The 5,804-nt window shown below is 38.5% G+C and overlaps 1 pseudogene; it reads right to left on the bottom strand.

Moving 5' to 3' along the window:
* Positions 1-4,266: 4,266 nt before the first annotated feature.
* Positions 4,267-5,073, bottom strand: LOC114309328 (L-type lectin-domain containing receptor kinase IX.1 pseudogene; annotated as a pseudogene).
* Between the last annotated feature and the right edge of the window lie 731 nt (positions 5,074-5,804).

Genomic DNA, 5,804 nt, shown 5'->3' with positions numbered 1-5,804 from the left:
GAGACTTTAAAACAACTAAACAGATAACACATATGCAAGTAACAAGCGTCTAAGCCAAAACGATGCACACATAGTCAAGTAGCAAGCAATATGATGCAATCTTAACATTCTTCTAAGGGAAATCCTAGGCTCTCTAGGACTCAAGGTGTGTGATTAACGTACTACAAGGATCTTGTGCTCTGATACCAATCTGTCACGCCCCCAAACCGCCCCTAGTAGTTTGGTGCCGCGATGGCCAGTAACCCGAGGTTACCGAAGGCCGTCTTACAAAAATCACACACAATCAGAGTATAAAATATGGGGCTTACAAGTGCGGAAGCAATATATATACATATACAAAATCTAAATAGTCCATGAGAGCCGTGCATATGTCCAATGGAATGTCATACATCAAGCATCTTTACAAGTCTTACAATTTAGATACAACAAGAATGAGATACCAAAATACATCCTGACCAAAAGGCTTCTCAAGCCGACATATGTCAAAACAAACAAAGAACATAAGCCGAGAAGCATAATCTTCAAGACGATGCAAAACGCAAACCCAAAACATGTCGGCTATACGCCCAAAACACATCGGCAATCATGTCTAGGCCTCAATGCCTTCTTGTTCATCACCTACATATATATAGAGAGGGTGAGCTTGGATACTCAGTGAATGATATTAGAAATAAAGGTTTTGCATGATTGATATCCAAGATTTCTTTCAAAACAATACATAGCATACTTTACAATCAAGAGAGAAATCAAGTTCATTGCCGGCCTTTCAAGTTCTTTGGATGTTATTACATCTACTTAATACAAGAGGGTGATGACATTCCCAAGACAAGAGTGCAGTTGCATTATAGTCCCCTGCAACTAAGGACTTTCAAGACGAGCTGTGCTGCGAAAGTTTATAGTCCTCTAGCACTAAGGACTGTCAAGACAAGCTGTGCTGCGAAAGTTTAGAGTCCTCTAGCACTAAGGACTGTCAAGACAAGCTGTGCTGCGAAAGTTTAGAGTCCTCTAGCACTAAGGACTGTCAAGACAAGCTGTGCTGCGAAAGTTTAGAGTCCTCTAGCACTAAGGACTGTCAAGACAAGAGTGCAGTTGCATTATAGTCCCCTGCAACTAAGGACTTTCAAGACGAGTCATCAAAACAAGATAGCATTTGATATACAAAATAGGGATAGTCATTCATGCTAGATCAAGTACTTTTCAAAACAAGGCAAGACGAGATTTATGAAAGCAAGTGTAACATAGCTTTATTAAAAATACCACTCACATCGTTTCTTCACACGTCGGGGTCGAGACAAGCCCAAGTCCTACAACACATGGCAAAGCCTATTGAATGCGCTTTCAAACAAGTCTCTCATGTACACAAATGTTTTCGGAAAACATGCTGGGCACCAACCAGGTCTAGGCCGAGGTTCCACACCTCCTTGCCGAGGTGTGTTCCCGAGGGCCACATGCAAGGAAAAGAGGTCGGGAAACTCTGGGTTTCCCTCTGTTGATGAACATGAAGAACATGAGTGTGAAAACATGAAAAATACGAATGTTTGATCATAATCTGCCATCACAAATCTGGGATTTTCGTGCTAGGAGTTTGAAAACATGGACCTGGGTACCCGTACTTGAAATCCTTGCGGAAATAAACACAAAATCGTGATTCTTTATGCAAGCTTTCGGATCAAACAAGACTTTTCTTGAAGAACACATGAATGTCATTTTCTCTTTCTAAAATCGAGCTTCAAAACGATGCATGGCTTACAAATCATTTTCAATCATGCAATGCAATAGCATAAACATAAGGAACATCATGAGCGAATCAAGAATCTAACCTTAGAACACGGATCTAACGGTTCGATCTCTAGGAATCAAGCTTGAAGATCTACTTCTCTCTCAAGAACTCTTCTCCCTCTTCTAGAGCTTCTCTCTCTCTACAAGGCAAGTTTATGATACCAAATGATAGTTTTCTATACCCGGTTCTGGGGTTAACCCTCTGCAGAGACACGTGGCGGCGACTGGTTGGGTTCATCCTGAAAAGGTGGCTGACAGGCCAGACAAAGCATGGTGGAAGGGTGTTCAACAAGCAAAGCGGTATGGGCTTTCTGACAGACTATGACATCGGCTAACAACAAGGCATATCTAACAAGCTACACGGAGTGGCACTCCGGCAAGGGGTGACATCGGCTAACAAAGACTTCGGCGACTAAGGTGACAATGACCTCGGCTAGGAAGGACAACACTTGACTAAGCTGTGCCACATCCTGGCCTAGATGCGCCACACCTCGGCCTAGGTCATACCACTTCCAGGACGAGATCACTTGGGTGCACGGTAACATCTCGGCTAATGTGGTCAAGGCAAGGACTGAGGTCGACAAGGGGTTTCAAGATACTAATGCTAGACTAAGGATGACCTCGGCATTGGAATAACGTCGGCTAGCATAACTCAGGCAAGGCGTAACCTAAGTTTCACATCAAAGAAGGAATAAGACAAGCATACTACAGTTAGACAAATCACAAGGCTCCAAATCAAGACATGGATCGCATTAGCTCAAGCGAAACAAATCACAACATACACATGCAAGCTAAACAAGTCATAATCATACCGATGCTCATGAACATGATGAGGACATAAAGTGTGGGTTCCTACATTATATATACGTACTTTTTCTTATTTTATTTTATTTTATTTAAAATTTCTTTTGATATCACCAAACCAAACACAATTTAAAGAAATCATCTTAGTTTACTTAGAAAATTTAAAGCCCTTGCTTATATTACTCTTGGTTCCGATTATTAAAGTTTTGGATTGTTTCGATTATTACATGCATGGGATGACACTCAACTCTGTGATTCTGGAGATTTTGATGACGGTTCGATCAAGGAATCATGTAGTTTTATTGCCCTCAACAACATTCTCCTTCTTGAACATTGAGAGTGGCGGAGGGGCAGCCCTAGATCAAAAAGGGAATTTTTTTTTGGGGAAGGTTCTAGGAGATTTACTCTTATTTTTTGCTTATTATTTTTTAAACAAATTATACCGATGTATTTAAATTTGTTACTTATATTGCTATAGTCTTATAATTTTAATTTATTTAATTTTAAATTTTGTATCAGATTAATTCAATTGATAATATTATTAATATTTTTATACAAAATTATCACTGCATTAATTAATGTTAAGTCACTAAATCATCATGTTTATAATTTTATTTTTAAAAACATGAAATATGCTTTTTATATATTTATTTATCATTAAAAAAATGTTAACAATTAAAATTAATTAAAATTATAATATTTTTATTTTTAAATCATAAAAAATATTAATAATTAAAGTCAATTAAAATAATACAATAATCAAAATATATAAATTAACGTGATAATTTACCCTTTTTTTTTTTTTTTCAAACCATTGCTATAATAGGTGTGTGGTTGGGTAGTCCACCAGTCTTGAATAAAGCAGATGGCCCATTTGAGAAGGTGGGTTGGGTTGATCAAATCTCGCAGAAGACGGGAATCAAAATGGGCCGGCCTGTCATTTTTTTTTTTTTTGGGAAGTTATTTAAAAAATCCTAAAATTTGACTTTTATAATAAAAATAACTATTAAAATTTTAATTTTATCAATTGTAATCATAATATTTTTGTTTTTTTCATTCTAAACCACTGCCTATTTCTGTTAAATAAAATTGATAGAAAAAAATATTTTAGCCATTAAAATATGAACATCACCATATTCTGGATTATATTGAGACTGTGTTGAGACAAAAATAAAATAAAAAATTTTAATACATGAGATCAATCAATTATGATATCCATTTTTTGTTTTTTTGATGATATGATATCAATTTACATCGTGACTAGGAAGCTTGATTTAAGATATGCTTCAACATATTTCTCTAATTAAAATCTCCCAGTTTCGCATCTGCTGCTTCAAGAAGGTTTCCTCTTCCATAGAGCTCCCAAACCCACTCCACCAGCCTCATATGACCTTCTTCAGCCATGAGGTCAATGGGCTTTCTTCCACAAGCAATTTCCAAAGCAACAATGCCAAAGCTGTAGACGTCTGATTCTTTGCTAGACTTGCTTGTCACGAGCCACTCAGGAGCCATGTAGCCCATTGTCCCGGCCAAGACTGTGGTTTGTGACACTCTCCCGTGGTCAACAAGCCTGGCTAACCCAAAATCCCCAAGTTTAGCATTGAATTTTGAATCCAACATAATGTTGCTTGATTTAATATCTCTGTGCAACACACACTGTTCCCATTCTTCGTGTAAGTAAAACTATGCCGCGGCCAATCCTTTAGCGATATTGTACCTTGTCAGCCATGTCAAGAAGGTGTTGTCTTTGAACGGATGAGAATCCAAGCTGCCATTGGGCATAAACGCATACACAAGTAAGAGTTCTCTTTTTTCGTGGCACCAACCGAGAAGTTGCACCAAATTTCTGTGCCTCAATCGATTAATGATCTTCACTTCCGAAGCATACTCTTTAATACCCTGTTTAGACTCCTTTGACACCCTTCCGATAGCAACATATGAATTCAATTCTTTCAAGAAACCTCTATAAACTCCACCAAATCTGCCCTGTCCGAGCTTCTCTTCCTCCACAAAGTATCTTGTTGCAGTGGCCAATTCTTGGTATGAAAACTTCTTAGGTCCTGTCTCGGCTTCAAGAAGCTCATACAAAGCCTTGTATTTATTTTCAACCCTATTCTTTTTCTTCTTCTTCAAGCAAAACCAAAGGAAGCCCAACCCACCGATTAAAACACAAACACCTCCTATAGATCCCACTAGTACCCACCTTTTGTTTATTAGTTTTTGATTTTGGTTGGCAAATGCTGGCACTGGCTCCCAATTTGGATCAATTTGTATATTAGAATTGAAGCTCCAAGAGTGAAGAGTGTGCGTCTCGACTATTGTTCCTGTTGCGGCAGAGAAGCCGAAAGTAATCCACTCTAGCAAATACTTGCGTAGATCAACTATATGATAAAGCTCTTGCATGATTGTGGTGTTTTCATCAGGAAAACTGGTGAATGCAACACTCAAATTTCTCGAACTAGAATCGTAATGAATCGAGGCGTGATTCATTTTTCCAGAGGGAATTTGACACCGCCATGTCACATTTGGCACAGATACCAAGGAGTTGATGTTGATACCTAAATGCTCAAATGGTGGATCCCATTGATTGTCGATAAATGTGGCGAACTCCACTGCCACGAATTGATTGGCCGGCAATGAGTTGAACGTGGGGTTGAATATTTGTTGACCGCTGACAAGACCTAAACCTCTTCCTTCTTAGACATCAGGAATAGGGAAACCAACTAGTGCAAGGAAAAATGCCATCCCGTCCACATATGGGGTCTGATTTAGTGAGTTAATGACAAAGGAGAAATGGGTATTGAAGTCTACAAGTGCTCCTGTGGCTTTGTCCCAAAGATGCATTGGTTTGAAGTACGTGGCTCGGCCTGTACTTTCTGTCATGGGTTTGTTCAAGATTAGGGTCAGTTGGATGACTGGATCAGAGGATTTAGCATCTCCAGTGCAGTTGATGTGGTTAATGTCTCGATTGAAATTTGTGAAGTTGAAAGAGATCTGAGCAGTACAAGGGACTAATAGAAAGAGAAAGAAAAAGAAAAAGAAGAAGAAGAAGAAGAAGAAGATAGTCATTGAAGGAGGAATGGAGCTTTGATTGATCATGGAGATGGGTAACAATGGATTGATTTTGAGGCACATACATTTATCATGTAAATTGTAATGACTCAGTTTGGTTTTCAACTCGGTGGATATTTATTTATTTATTTATTTTGTGTAGTCAAGTC

The sequence above is a fragment of the Camellia sinensis genome, chromosome 12, assembly GCF_055761805.1.
Source record: "Camellia sinensis isolate YWXY chromosome 12, ASM5576180v1, whole genome shotgun sequence".
In the NCBI taxonomy this organism is placed as follows: domain Eukaryota; kingdom Viridiplantae; phylum Streptophyta; class Magnoliopsida; order Ericales; family Theaceae; genus Camellia; species Camellia sinensis.
Note: the sequence above shows the minus strand (reverse complement) of the source record. Positions and strands in the feature narration are given on the sequence as shown.